The sequence below is a fragment of the Pan troglodytes genome, chromosome 8 (genome assembly GCF_028858775.2).
Source record: "Pan troglodytes isolate AG18354 chromosome 8, NHGRI_mPanTro3-v2.0_pri, whole genome shotgun sequence".
Taxonomy (NCBI): Eukaryota; Metazoa; Chordata; class Mammalia; order Primates; family Hominidae; genus Pan; species Pan troglodytes.
Window position 1 is genome coordinate 62,337,863 of NC_072406.2, and position 15,253 is coordinate 62,353,115.

The 15,253-nt window shown below is 46.1% G+C and overlaps 1 pseudogene; it reads right to left on the minus strand.

The window, feature by feature from the left end:
• Window positions 1-760: 760 nt before the first annotated feature.
• LOC107973158 (sodium/hydrogen exchanger 3-like) lies at window positions 761-15,253 on the minus strand (annotated as a pseudogene).

Genomic DNA, 15,253 nt, shown 5'->3' on the forward strand with positions numbered 1-15,253 from the left:
CTCTCCCTCCTGCTCACCACCCTCTTTTTCCCCACTCCCACCCCTCTCCCACATGCCACCCTTTTTTCACCCTCCATCTACCCCAAAACTATTTTTCCATCGTCGTTTTCCCAACCCTCCTTCCCACCTCCTGCTTATCACCTTCCCCCCTCCATCTACCCAAAACCTTTTCCCCCACTCTTTTCCCCACCGTCTTTTATGCCTCCTGCTCGCCACCCTCTTTTCCCGCTCCATCTAACCAAAAACTTTTCTCCCCACTGTCTTTTCTCCCCACTGTCTTTTCACAAAACATTCTCTCCCTCTTGCTCACCCCGTTTTTCCCCCCTTTACCAATCTCTCTTTAGTCCTCCCACTTGCCACCCTCCAGGGTCAGACCCTGAGTGCTGGCACTCTGGACGCACCCCACCGTCAGCAGGGAGAGGCGCAGGGCTGGGAGGGGCCTGGAGTCTTGCCTGGGGTATTACTTTTGCAAATTCATTTTGGGCGGGCCTCGGTTGGTTTCCCTGGCAGCGATTCCATTGGAAGCCAGCTTCAAGCCGGCATTTCCGGCCTGGCAGGTGTTCACAGCGGCGTCTCTCCTGCCCCAGGACGTGCGCAGTGCTTGGCACAAGGGCGGCAGCGATGCCAGCTTCAGCAGCGCAGTATGGCCACTCAGGCCCAGGCCCCGGCCCGGGTTCGCGGGTTCGCGGGTTCGCGTTAGTGCGGCTCTGCCAGAGTAGGCGCAGAGCTTTGGGAGTTCTCCCTAGGTGCCGGTCGGGCGGGGGCGCCCAGGAGCTTCTTGGAGGCCGCAGCTGGCGGCCCATCGGGACAAGCGTCCAGTCAGCAGCATGTCAGAGCCGGTGTCACATGTGCGTGCACTAGGGGAAGGCAGCCTGGGGTCGCTCCTCGGGGCCATCTGCCTGCAGGAATGAGTCCACCGACTTGTAGCTGAGCTGCAAGGGCGTCAGGCAGCGGAAAGTGCCAGGAGAGTGGGGGATCTGCACGCAGGCCCTCTGTGAGGGCACCACCATCTCCCCAGGAGACAGCCAGGGTGGCACTCTGGCGATGAGGCTGGGGTTTCAGTACTCTCCCTGACACCACCCCCCTCCCTTGTCTCCTCAGCATCATAGTTGGGGGCCTCCTCCGTGTCTGAAATTTGCAAGTCTTTCTCCTGAATGGTGAAATTGTGCACGGGGCTCTACCTGGGCAGCTTCCTATTGGGGATGCTGCTGTTTTACCGCTTCTGGGCGCTCTTTGGCTTGTACAGCTTGGCTGCCTTCTTGTTCTGCTTGATCCCGAGCTTGCTCAACTTGAAGGACTCCAGGTGCTTCCTCATGGACCTGTCGAAGATTTCCTGCTCCTGCTTCTCGTCCTCAGTTGGTGTGGCTGTAGCGATGCATGTACTCCTTCCCCGGCTTGCACAGGTACTGCTGCAGCGTGTGGTGCGTGACGGGGTCCTCCCCATACCGAACGTCTGCCACGTTCAGGGACTGAACGTCCAGACAGACGGCACTGATGTTCTCCCTCAGAAGGTAAGAGACAGAGGCCACCGTTGTGGACGATCATGGCGTGAAGTCCACGTTGACGACGTTATCAGTACTTGGGGAGCTGATGAAGGCCACGGACCTTAGGCACTCTCCCTTGGTGGCTTAGCTGATGGCTTAGCTGATGACATCCTTCAGGTTCAGCTCATGGAAGACATTGAGGATCCCATATGGAGACTTCTGGGTTAGCCTTCTCATGAGAACCCCACTGAGGAACTTCCTGTCAAAGTGGGACCACATCTCTCTGAAATAGTTGTGCCTGATATGCCGGGATATGTCCTTGATGGCCAAGAGGATGTGGTTGAAAGCATGGTGGTGCAGCTTCTCATGGAGCTTGGGCTCCTGGTGCTCACTCCTCTTCACCTTCAGCCACTGCACCAGGGGCTTGATGGTCAGGCCCCGGAAAATGACTGTGAAGAAGACGATGACGGTGGTGCTGACAAACAGGTTCTTCTCCTTGACCTTGTTTCTGTCCGGAAGCATTACCAGGATGAAGGCCATGGCCCCATGCAGGCCTCTATAGGACATGACCACCTGGTCTATGATCTCCAGCTGCATCATCCAATAGCAGTACAAGAGTCAGGACTGGATGACACCATGGCTCGGTACATGAAGGTGAAGGCCAGTGCAGGAGGATGAAGGCCATGTTCCACGTCCAGATGAGCAAGTTCATGGTCGAGATGCCCAGGGATATGAAGATGGTATTGGTGCCACTGGCCAGCATTTTCATGGTGTAGTGCATGGTGGTGGCCGACTGCTCCGAGATGTTGACTTTCATGTACTTATGACAGCAGATGCCACAGAAGATGATGGCCAGGATGGCCGACAGCAACAGTTTCTCAGATGTCCTACAGACGGGTAGGAGATGAAGAACACGAAACCAGGCTCGATGATGTGCGCATGCTTGGTGAAGTGGGTCACCAGTGACAGCAGGAAGGCAAACACCTCCCCACAGTCATGCCCCCCTGGCTCACCATAAAGAAGGACACTACACCTTTTGCACAGTCCACGCTGGTCACGTTGTCATCACCCAGTGTCATAAAAGATTGAAACACATTGTACAGAGTCATTCAGTAGCAACTCCCTGAAGACGATGATGAACAGGACCTCATTGACATGAACCTCCTCAAACACAACCAGGATGGCTGCTGGGTCCACAGTGGTGATCAGGCTGCCCAACAGGAGGAAGTCCAGCAGCCCTATCTGTAGGTTGCCCATGAGCCTGCTAAGAGAGATGCCATAGAGGAACAGGATGGTGGTGGCTGCATTGCACATGGTGCTGATGACCTGGTACAGCAGGATGGTGCCCAGGTTGCCAAAGAAGAGCCAGTTGGGCATGAAGTAGCCGGCATCTAGCATGATGGGGGACGTCAGCATGAAGTCGCTATGTGGTCGGCCACCCAGATGATGCTGCCCAGCACCAGGCCCAGGACGATGAGCAGGGTGCTCTCAGGGACCACGGTGGTGACCTTGTGGGACAGGTAGAACCAACCTTGGCCAGGCTGACCACAAGGATGCAGATCACAATCATGTACTGGTCCTGGACATTGGCCCATTCAAAGGCAGCCACGTGGGAGCCCTGACTCACATCATGTACACTACTGTGCTCCTCCTCGACACCCCCTCACCCATAGCAGCCACCCAGCACCAGCGCCACTGCCATCAGCAGCCCCCGGCAGCAACATCTGTGATGCGTCTCCATGCCAGCCTGGGACACACATGTTGTGGGAAGTCCCAGCTGTGCCCATCTGATGCACCGTGTCTGGGTATCATGGGTATTGTCTGTGGGATGGGCCCTAGAGCTCAGCTGTCATCTCTTTGTTTTGTTTTTTTGTTTTTTGTTTTTTTGTCTTTTTGATGGAGTTTCACTCTTTGTTGCCTTGGCTAGAGGGCAGTGGTGCGATCTCGGCTCACTGCAACCTCCGCCTCCCAGGTTCAAGGGACTTTCCTGTCTCAGCCTCCCAAGTAGCTGGGATTACAGGTGACTGACACCACGCCCGGCTAATTTTTGTATTTTTAGTGCAGACAGGGTTTCACCATGTTGGCCAGGCTGGTCTCGAACTCTTGACCTCAGATGATCTGCCTGCCTCGGCCTCCCAAAGTTTTGGGATTACAGGCTTTTTGTCTTTTAAGCTTTGCCAAGATAAATGCCTTCTGTTTGAAAAGGATGATTTTCAAAAGGGCCAGAACCTCCTTCCTGGTTCTAAAGGAAGTTTGGGCCAGGGCCCCTTGAGCTTAGGAGAAGGCATGAGTGTGAAAGTGATGGGGGCAGGTGGTTTTCATAGCTGGATGATGTAGAATGCATTGTGGAAGGGTGGCTGCAAGTGGCTTTGCTTAGCATGGCCACCTGGAAGGAGGCTTAGGGTCTTCCAAGTGGCCAGGGCCTTGAGGGGATTAACCCAGCCTCTTGGTTCCAGTTATGTATGTGTTCTTGAGTCAAATGGGCCAGGGTCTATATCCACAGCGACTCCAGCATCCCAGCCAAGCCTGCGTCCTCCTCTGTCTGCAGAGGGATGACATAGAGGCCATGCCAGGGATTTCTGTCCACACATCACACAGCTGATGTCATGACCTTGAAGTGAACAGTAAGCCAGCTGATGAAGGGGTCTGTGGGGAACCTAGACTATGAAAAGAGGTAGGGCACTGGGTCTGCCACACATCCCCTGGGTCCCTTCATTCCCCTTGGCACAGGGAAGTTCCTCTCCTGGGGAGGAGAGGCTTGCACCCTGCCCCTGCTTCTGCCCGCTACTCTGCCTGGTTGTTACGGCCACTTGGCTCAGCCTCCCTTGCAGCTGTGGCCTCATGGGAAACTCAAAGGCTCAGGAGAATCCAGAAACCAAGACTCTTGGGACATGGAATTTGGCAATGCCCTGGTCAAAACCATCCAGAGGGAGAAATCTTTACAAAGATCTCCTAAGACTGCAAATGGCAAAATGTTTCCCAGTCTCCAGCATCCCTTTCCCAGCACTCAAGGGAAGAAAAGAAGTGTTAGTGAGTATCTGATCCAGGGCTGCATCTCCTGTGAAATCTTGTGATTTATAAGATCCAGCAAAGGCTTTAGTTAGGCTAGGAAGAAATTCTGAAACAGGGGATTCCCTGCTGGAAAGCCTGTATGCCAGCACAATTAGGAAAGACTTCAGGAAGAACAAAGGAAGCCATGGTGCAAAGGTGTGGCAGACCCAAACATTTCAGCTTGAGGAGTCTTGGCTGCTGGTGGGAACGAGAAGCAATGGTGTTGGCTGCTCCAAGTCCACATGTAATTGATCTATCTACATATATATTTACATTTTTTGCTTTTTTAAAGAAACTTTTAGGATAATTTTTTTTTTTTTTTTTTTTAGACAGAATCTGGCTCTGTCACCCAGGCTGGAGTGCAGTGGCGTGATCTTGGCTCACTGCAAGCTCCACCTGCCAGGTTCACACCCTTCTTCTGCCTCACCCTCCCGAGTAGCTGGGACTACAGGCGCCCCCACCACACCCGGCTAATTTTTTGTATTTTTAGTAGAGACAGGATTTCACCGTGTTAGCCAGGATGGCCTCGATCTCCTGACTTTGTGATCCACCCGCCTCTGCCTCCCAAGGTGCTTGGATTAGAGGCATGCGCCACCGCGCCCGGCTGAAACAAATTTTAACCTAAAGATACACAGAACTCAGGTACCGTCAGCATGTTCTAATGGCCATCAGCCTATCCCTTCTCCCCTGTAATATTATGCTGAAGCAACATGCAGACATTATATGATTTCATCTGTAAATATTTTAATACGTATCTCTAAAAAAAAGGGACTCTTTTCAAGAAACATACCCAGAACATTTTTATTGTGTTCTGTTTAATATGAAGCCTCAGGGTGGTTAACATCAGGCCTTGGAGTGATCAACAGTGTTCTCTAAGCTGGTCACTTCCTTTGCAGGGATTACCCTCTGTGCTCAGTGCTGGTCAGTGGGTGGGACAGTTGGTCGAGGCTGAGCACATTAATTCAGCTCCAGTCAGACTCTGCTGTTTATCTCAATCTCTCTCTCACTTTTGAGACAGGATCTTGCTCTGTCACTGAGACTGGAGTGCAATGGTGTGATTCCTACTCACTGCAACCTCTGCCTCCCAGGCTCAAGTGATTCTCCCACCTCAGCCTCCCAAGTAGCTGGGACCACAGGTGCATGCCACCACACCCAGCTAATTTTTGTATGTTTTGTAGAGACAGGGTTTCACCATGTTACCTAGGCTGGTGTCTGTGTCTCTCTCTCTCTCTAACATTTTATTTTTATTTATTTTTAATTTTTATTTTTTATAGAGACAAGGTCTTGCCTTGTTGCCGAGGCTGGTCTTGAACTCCTGGCTTCCAGTGATCCTCCCACCTTGACCTCCTAGACTCAAGAGTTTCCAATCAGGAGACACTCATGGAAGAACAGGGTAGGCCTCCTGGGGATGCTCTGGGACTGGAGCCTTGCCTCAGCCTCTTTATTTTAAACCTTGGTCTAAAGTCTTCTGTGACCTCCCGGCTGAGATCAGATTACACAAGCCCCAAATCCCTTTGTAGCATTTAAAAAACTGTAGTCACAGTATTCTGTGCCTAGCTGTATACCTACCGTCTTGCCCTTGAGAACTAAGTGCCTTGAAGGCAAGGGTCCTGTCTTGCTCAAATCTTATCCCCAATACCTGCCACAGCTTGTAGCACATAGTAGGTGCTCAGATCAGCTTTCTGAAATGAAGCAGAGAAGTCAGGGCCCTTGGGTTCATTCACTAGATTTTTTTTGTTTTGTTTTGAGACTGAGTCTCGCTCTGTTGCCCAGGCTGGAATGCAGTGACGTGATCTCGGCTCACTGCAAGCTCCGCCTCCTGGGTTCACGCCATTCTCCTGCCTCAGCCTCCTGAGTAGCTGGGATTACAGGCACCTGCCACCATGCCTGGCTAATTTTTTTTTTTTTTTTTGTATTTTTAGTAGAGACGGGGTTTCACTGTGTTAGCCAGTGTGGTCTCGATCTCCTTACCTCATGGTCCACCTGTCTTGGCCTCCCAAAGTGCTGGGATTACAGGTGTGAGCCACTGCGCCTGGCCCATTCACCAAATATTTACTGAGCACCCAACCTGTGCCAGCCACTGTGCTAGAATCAAGGAAGACAGCAGTTGTAGAAAAGGAGAGGAAAATCCTTATCTTCTCAGAGCTTACATTCTGCTGGAAGACAATGGATGGGCAAGGAGATGGATGAATATATGCTATGGGACCAAGCCTTTGCTCCACCCTCACCTTGCTGGATGACCTGGGGTATTCCACTCCACCTCAGTGAGCCACAGTTTTCCATTTCTGTCACATAAGGAAGTAGGGCAAGATGGTCTTCTTAGAATTCAAGACATTCCCAGAGGGTCTGCAGGGATTCCTCAAACATTGAATTGTCTTCCATCCAATGTCAATGCTTTAAGCATACTGAGGACCCTGTTTGTTGCTTGGACTTAATTAAGCCCAGGGTTGTGTGGGCAGGAAACTCAATGCTCATGTTTCAGGAAAAGCACTGGATCCAATGATTGCCAAGCCCCACCCCAGCTCAGATCAGCTAATCAGGGACCCCATGCTTCTGCATTATCTTTTTTCTGTGTGTAAACAGGCACATCCTAGGTGCTTCACTATTGAGTTCCAGCTGAATCAGCCCTTCCAAGGTCACTGTCCAGGGTATAGGGCATCCCTAGCTCTGGGCTGTGAACCCTTGTCTATCCTTGTTACTCTCACCAGAACCTAAGGCTCAATGGAAGATAAATAGCAGGGGTCAGAAATTTGAGGGATTGCATGTGGGGAAACCCAAGGGCTCCAGCATCACTTGGAGGACAAGAAATAAATGGAGATAAGTGGGGGGTCTTTGTCTGGGCTTGTGCAGGAGCACTTCTTGTTTTCACAGATGGCCCTCATTCCTGCACAGCTATGATCCTCATTCCTTAGCTGGGTATCCCAATGTTAGAAAAGATCACCAAAGAGCTGGGTAATGGGGTTCTGGGGTTGGGCTGGACTTGCCTCCAATCTCAGCCCTACTGTGCGGAGCAGTGGAACCCTCATATACTGCTGGTGGGCAACCAATTTACATAGACAAGTTTGGCAGTTTCTTGTATAACTTACCCTTATCATGTGACCCAGCAAATCCACTCCTAGGGATCTAACCAAGAGAAATGAAAACATATTCTCACACAAAAACTTATACACACATTTTCTTAACAACATTATTCATAATGGCTCAAGACTGGAAACAACCCAAATGTGCACTAGCTGAAGAATGGATATGTAGACGTTTGTGGTCCATCCATGCAACAGAACTTTATTTGTCAATAGACAGGGATGAAGCCACAATGGACATTACAACATGGATGAACCTCAGAAGCATTACACTATGTGAAAGAAGCCAACCACGAAAGGCCACACAGTATATGATTTCACTAAGAGGGAATGTGCAGAAAAAGGCACATCTGTAGAGTCAGAAAGCAGATTGGTGGTTGCCTAGGGCTGGGGGTGGGAATGGAAGATTGCCTGCAAACAGGCAAGATAAATGTTTTCAGGGTAATACAAATGTTCTAAAACTGGCTTGTGCTGATGGTTGCCCAAATCTATAGATTTACTGATCTAATTGTACATTTATCATGAGTAAATTTTATGGTGTGTAAATTATACCTCAGTAAAGCTGCTGAAATATGCAAAATAAAACCCAAAACTCACCCCTTGATTCTTCCTAGCTGTGCAGGCTGGGACAATCAACTCCAGTTCCCTGAGCCTCAGTTTATTTATGTGTAAGATGGGCATGTACTAATGGAACCTCTCAATGAGCATGCCAGGAGGATTCATATAACAGAAAATACATGCAAAGACTTTTGCTGGGAACCCGGCACCTGCACAGGGCCCTCAATTATGTGGGCTGTTGGTGTCATTTCCATGGAACCAAAGAGACTATAGCCACAGAACTCCTCCTTGCTGACATCTGGTGGGGCTGGTGTTGGCTTGCTTCACTGAGCATTTCCAGCGCTCGGCATTCACTGTGCACTGTAAACATTCTCTGAGCATCATGGACAAGTGAACAAAACAGAGCCCCTCTACAGGTGTCCAGCACCCTTTGGGGAATCAGAGGAGAAAACAGGTGTTTGCAACCCTGTGTGATGGGCACATGTGCTGTAGGAGCCCAGGGAGAAACAAACTGGCTAAAATGGGCATGTGAGGGGCTCCTCAGAGGCAGCTACACTTGTGTCCTTGCATGAACCCTGCTGAGCCCGATTCTGGAACAGATCAGGACAGGAAGAGCTTTCAAAGAGTTTCTGTTTCAATATTCTTTTCATTGCTAGGAAACTGAGGCTGAGAAAGGGATAGGAACTGGCTCAGGTTCTGTGATGGAAGTGGGATTTGAATGCTGTCTGACCTTGAAACCTGTGTTAGTATGAATCCTCCCAGAAGCAGACACCAAGTTAGGATGAGATCAGCAGAGTTTTATTGGGGATGCACCTGTGCAGGTTAAGAGAGGGGTCAGGAGTGATCAGGGAGAGCCTTCAGACTGCCATGTGAGAGGGGAGAGGGGGAAGGAAGGAAGGTAGGGCAGGAGGAGTCCGAGACACAGCACAGCTCTAGGAACTTTTGGCCGGATCAGTTGGGAGTCTCTGGTGGACTATTGACTGTTAGAGGATTCCCTTGTCCTGCAGGAACAAGTGGCACTAGTACCCTGGCATGCTCGGTTCTGGCTGGGAGCAGCCTATAGGAAGTGTGGCCTCAGTGCCTAGGCTGGAGTGCAGTGGTGCAATCATGGCTTACCGCAGCCTTGACCTCTTGGGCTGAATTGGTTCTTCCACCTCAGCATCCTGGGTAGCTGGGACCACAGGCATGTGTAACCACACCCAGCTAATCTTTTAATTTCTTGTTGAATGTCTTGTTGTGTTACCAAGGCTGGACTCAAACTCCTGGGCTCAAGCAATCCACCCTCCTTGGCATCCCAAAGTTCTGGGATTACAGATGTGAGACCCCGTGCCCGATCAGTTGGTTGTATTTCTATTGGATAGTGCTGGTCTAACACAGGTTTTCTCAGCCTCAGCACTGTTGACATTTGGGGCTGAATCATTCTTTGTGTTGAGGGTGGTCTTGTGTATTCTACAGTGTTCAGGAGCCTCCCTGGCCTCCAGCTACTAGATGTCAGTAGCACCTAGTTAATCCTCAAGGCATGGCAACCCGAAGTTTCTCCAGACATCAACAGAATCACCCCACTTGAGAACAGAGCACATGTTGTGTTGCCACAAGAGCCTATGGCTTACCACATGCCAAGCACTGGTATTAAGGACAGGGTGTTAGGGATACAAACAGAGAACGAAAAGTCCTGCCTATGTGGCACTTACTTTAGTGGGAAGTAGAGACAATGAATGAGTAAATATACATTGCCCCTGGCAACACATGCCGTGGTAAACAGTGAAACAGGAAAGGGGACCAGGAGCACAGGGTGGTATGTGCTAGCAGGCTTCCTGTTGTGTGTATTTCATCAGGGAGGCCTCACAGAGAAATCAAAGAGTGAGGAAACAAGCTGGATTCTGAGAACAGTGTTCGAAAAAGTGGCAGGAGCCAGTGCAAAGACCCAGAGGTGCACATCACTGAAAACAAGGAAGGAGATCTCTATGTAGTGACATGAAAAGACTATTAATCAGTGAAAAATTTGTAAATGGGGGCCTTGAACTTAAACTAGGACAAATGATACACGTCTTTCTGGTGAGGTGGTTAAACCTTTTTAAAAATAGCTTTATTGAGGGCCAGGTGAAGTGGCTCACATCTGTAATCCCAGCACTTTGGGAAGCTGAAGTAGTCGAATCACCTGAGGTCAGGAGTTAGAGACTAGCCTGGCCAACATGGCAAAACCCGGTCTCTACCAAAAAATACAAAAATTATTTGGGCATGGTAATGCATGCCTGTAATCCCAGCTACTCGGGAGGCTGAGGCAGGAGAATCGCTTGAGTCCAGAAGGCAGAGGTTGCAGTGAGCCAACATCACGCCACTACATTCCAACCTGGGTGACAGAGCAAGACTCCATCTCAAAAAAAGAAGAAAAAAAGCTTTATTGAAATATAATTCACATGCCATAAAAGTCACTCATTTAAAGCCTAAAATTCACTGGTTTTTATTATGTACACAGAGTTGTGCAACAATCACCACATTTGCTTTAGAAAATTTTCATTACCTCTAAAAGGAACCCCATACCCTGTAACCAACACTCTCAAATTCCCCCAGTCCCCCACTCAACCCTAGGCAACCACTAATCTACTTTCTATCTCCAAATTGGTCTATTCTGGACATTTCACATAAATAGAATCATATATGATTTTTTTGTGACTGGCTTCTTTCACTTAGCATAATGTTTTCAAAGTTCATCATGTTCTAGGATATATCAGTACTTCATTCCTTTTTATTGCTGAATAATAGTCCCTTGTAGCAATATATCTCATGTTGTTTATCCATCCATCAGTTGATGAGCATTTGAGTCATTTCCAACTTTGGGCTGTTACATATAATGCTAAGAATAACATTCAACTGCAAGTTTTTGTGTAAACATATGTTTTCCTTTCTCTTTGAAGTAGCTTTGCTAGGTTATGTGGTAACTCTTATGTTTAGCAAATTGTGGTACTACCAAACTTTTCTAGTTGGTATGCATCATTTTATAGTCCCATCAACAATGAATGAGGGTGCCAATTTCTCCACACCCTTGCCAATACTTCTTTCTGTCTTTTTGATTAAAGCTATCCTAGTGGGTGTGAAGTAGTATCTCATTGTGGTTGTGATTTCCATTTCTTTAAAAACTAATGGTATTGAGCATCATTTTAATGTGATTATTGGCCATTTGCATACATTCTTTGGAGAAATGCCTATTCACATATTTTGTCTATTTTTAATTGGATTTTTGAGTTGTATGAATTTTTTTATTACATATTCTAGATAGAAACACTAACAGATATATAAATGGCAAATATTTTCTCTCAGTTTGTGGGTTGTCTTTTAACTTTCTTGATGGCATCTTTTGAGACACAAAAGTTTTTAATTTTGGTAAAGTCTAATTTGGCTATTTTTCTTTTGTCATACTTCAAAAGCTTGGCCTATCCCAAGTAGTAAAGATTGACTTATATATTTTTCTAAGAATTGTATAGTTTTAGCTCTTATATTTAGGTGTATTGTCCAATTTCAATTTAGTTTTGTGTATGGTGAGAGGTAGGGTCTAACTTTATTCTTTTGCATGTGGATAAACAGTTGTTCCAGTATCATTTGTCAGAAAAATCATTCTTTCCCAATTGAATTGTCTTGGATCCTTGCTAAAAATCCATTTTTTGTAAATGTGAAGGTTTATTTCCAGACTCTTTATGCTAGTGATCTACCTATGCCAGTACCACCCTATCTTAATTACTGCAGCTTTGTATTAAGTTCTGAAATTAGGAAGTGTGAGTCCTCCAGTTTGTTCTTCTCTTTTTAGATTGTTGGTTATTCTGAACTCCTTGAATTGCCATATGAATTTTAAGTATGCCAATTTTTCAAAAATGTTAGCTGGGATTTTGACAGGGATTGTATTAAGTCTGTAGATTTGGAGAGTATTGCAATCTTAATACTAAGACTTCTAATCCATAAATACGTACTATTTTTCAGTTTATATCTAATTTACCTCAACAATGTTTCACAATTTTTAGAGTACAAGTTTTGTTCTCTTTTGTTAAATTTATTCCTAAGTATTTTATTCCTTTAAATGCTATTATAAATGGAATCACTGTCTTAATTTCAGATTGCTCATTGCTAGCGTATAGAAACACAACTGATTTTAATGTATCAATCTTGTGCACTGCAACTGTGCTGAACTGTTTATTTAGTTCATTTAGTTATTTAGTTCTTCCCAAAGATCTTCTATATAAAAGCTTTGTATACAAGATCATGTCATTTACAAATAGAGTTTTACTTCTCCCTTTCTAATCTATATGCCCTTTTATTCCCTCACCCACTTTTTTTTGAGAGAGTCTCGCACCATTGTCCAGGCTGGAGTGCAATGGTGCAATCTTGGCTCACGGTAACCTCCACCTGCTGGGTTTAAGTGATTCTCCTGCCTCAGCCTCCCAAGTGGCTGGGATTACAGGCATCCGCCACCACGCCAGGCAGATTTTTGTATTTTTAGTAGAGACGGGGTTTCACCAAGTTGGCCAGGCTGGTCTCGAACTCCTGACCTCAGGTGATCCACCCGCCTTGGCCTCCCAAGTGCTGGGATTACAGGCGTGAGCCACCATGCCCTTCTTATTTCCCTTTCTTGCCTAATTGCCCTGCTCTAGAACCTTCAGTATAAGATTGAATAAAAGTGGTGAGACTGGACATCCTTGTCTTATTCCTGCCTGTAGAAGGAAACCATTAGTTATAATGTTAACCGTGGGGTTTTATAGATAACCATTATCAGGCTGAGGAGCTTCCCTTCTATTCCTATTTCAGTGGGGTTTCTTTTTAATCATGAAGGGGTGTGAATTTTGTCAAATGCTTTCTTCAGTGTCTATTGAAATCATCATGTGATTTTCTTTCCTCTTTTATTCATATATTACATTAATTTTTGTGTGTCAAATCAACCTTGCATTACTGGGATAAATCCCATTTGGACATAGTATGTAACCTTTACATATGTTGATGGATTTGGTCTGGAAGTATTTCCTCAGGATCTCTGTGTCTATAATCATAAGAGATGATCTGTAGTTTTCTTTATGTCTGTCTGGATTTGGTATCAGGGTGATATTGGCCTTATAGGATGAGTTGGGAAGTGTTTCTGACATGGGTAAATTTTTAAATGTATTTCAGGATAGGCAAAGCCTCAGAGTGGGAGAAGGATATCAGTAAGTAAACCTAGGTGAACAGAAAGTGAACACTATGAAAGTGCAAGCATCAGAGAAATGTGCCATACATAAATTTTTTTACAATTTTTTCTACCAAAGGATATGAGATATCACTGAACTCACTACAATATAAGCATGTTTAAAGAAGCAGTTCTTTTTAAAGATTGTGGTTTTGTTAGTAATCTCCACTCCATAAGCATGATATTCCAGAGGCATCTGAAATCCAATGTACTCAAAACTTGTAACTTTTCCCACAAACCTCCAGCTTTCCTGTAGTCCCAATCTTGGTAAAGAGATGCCTTTCATGCCATCACTCAAAATGATCTGTCAATAATTTTGGATTTTCTCCCAACCCCATGACACCTAGAAATGACCAATTCTAGACAATATGACTTCTTAATATTGTTTTTTGTTTGTTTGTTTGTTTGTTTTTGAAAGGCAGTCTCGCTTTGTCACCCAGGCTGGAGTGCAGTGGCATGATCTGGGCTCACTGCAACTTCCACCTCCCAGGTTCAAGCGATTCTCCTGCCTCAGCCTCCTGAGTAGCTGGGATTACAGGCATGCACTACCATGCCTGGCTACTTTTTGTATTTTTAGTACAGATGGGATTTCACCATATTGGCCAGGCTGGTCTTGAACTCCTGACCTTGTGATCTGCCCGCCTTGGCCTCCCAAAATGCTGGGATTACAGGCATGAGCCACTGGGCCCAGCCTCTTAATATTGTTTAAATCTGTCACCCACTCCATCTACAATGATTAGGACTTAATTTAGGGCTTCATTAGCTCTCAACTGAGCAATTTTCATGGCCTAGTTTTGATCCTCAATTCTTGCCGTTCACTCTTTCAACCCATCTGTCCATGATGCTAGTTTTTTTTCAACTTTGAAAAAAGTTTATGAAAACCAGATTAGAGTATCATATTTTTACATTATTCTGCAATGATGTTTAAGCAAGGGGAAAAGTCACACAAAGCTCTAAAATAATTTTATGTTTGACTTTAGAATGCATTGCAATGAAACCTCAACAATGAAGGAACTAAATGAGGGAAATGAACTAAGTTAGTCTAAACATGAAAAGGTTCCTTTTTGAATAGATTTCATTTTTTGAGCAGCAGAACTGAGCAGAAATTACAATGTTCCTATATGCCCTCACTCCCACAGCCTTCTCCTATCACAACCTGCACCAGAGTAGTACGTTTGTTACAACTGATGAACCCCACAGTGACACATCATTTTCACACATAAATTGAAGTTTGTAATTTACATTAGGGTTCACTCTTGATGGACTTGAACTAATGCATAATGACGTGTATTCACCATTACAGTACCACACAGAACACATACACTGTGCTACAAATCCTCTGTGCTTTGCCTATTCATTCCTCTCTCCCCTCAGATCCTGGCAAACACTACACTTTTTACCGTCTCCATAGTTTTACCTTTTCCAGAACGTAATTCGGGATTTTATAGTATACGGCCTTTTCAGATTGGCTTCTTTCACTTCGTAACACACACTTAAGATTCTTCCATGTCTTTTCATGGGTTGATATAGCTCATTTCTTTTTGGTGCTGAATAACAGTCCATTGGCTGGGTATAGTAGAGTTTATTTATACATTCATCTACTGAAGGACATCTTGGTTGCTTCCAAGTTTTGGCAATTATGAAAAAAGCTTCCATATACATCTGCATGCAGGTTTTTGTGTGAACATGTTTGCTACTCACTTGGGCAAATTCCAAGGAGCATAATTGCTGGATCATACAGTAAGAATATGTAAGAAGTTGCCAAACAATCCTCCAAAGTACCATTTTGTATTCCCACTGGCAGTGAATGAGAGTTCCTGTTGCTCCCCATCTTCCCCAGCTTTGGTGTTGTCAGTGTTTTGGATTTCAGCCAT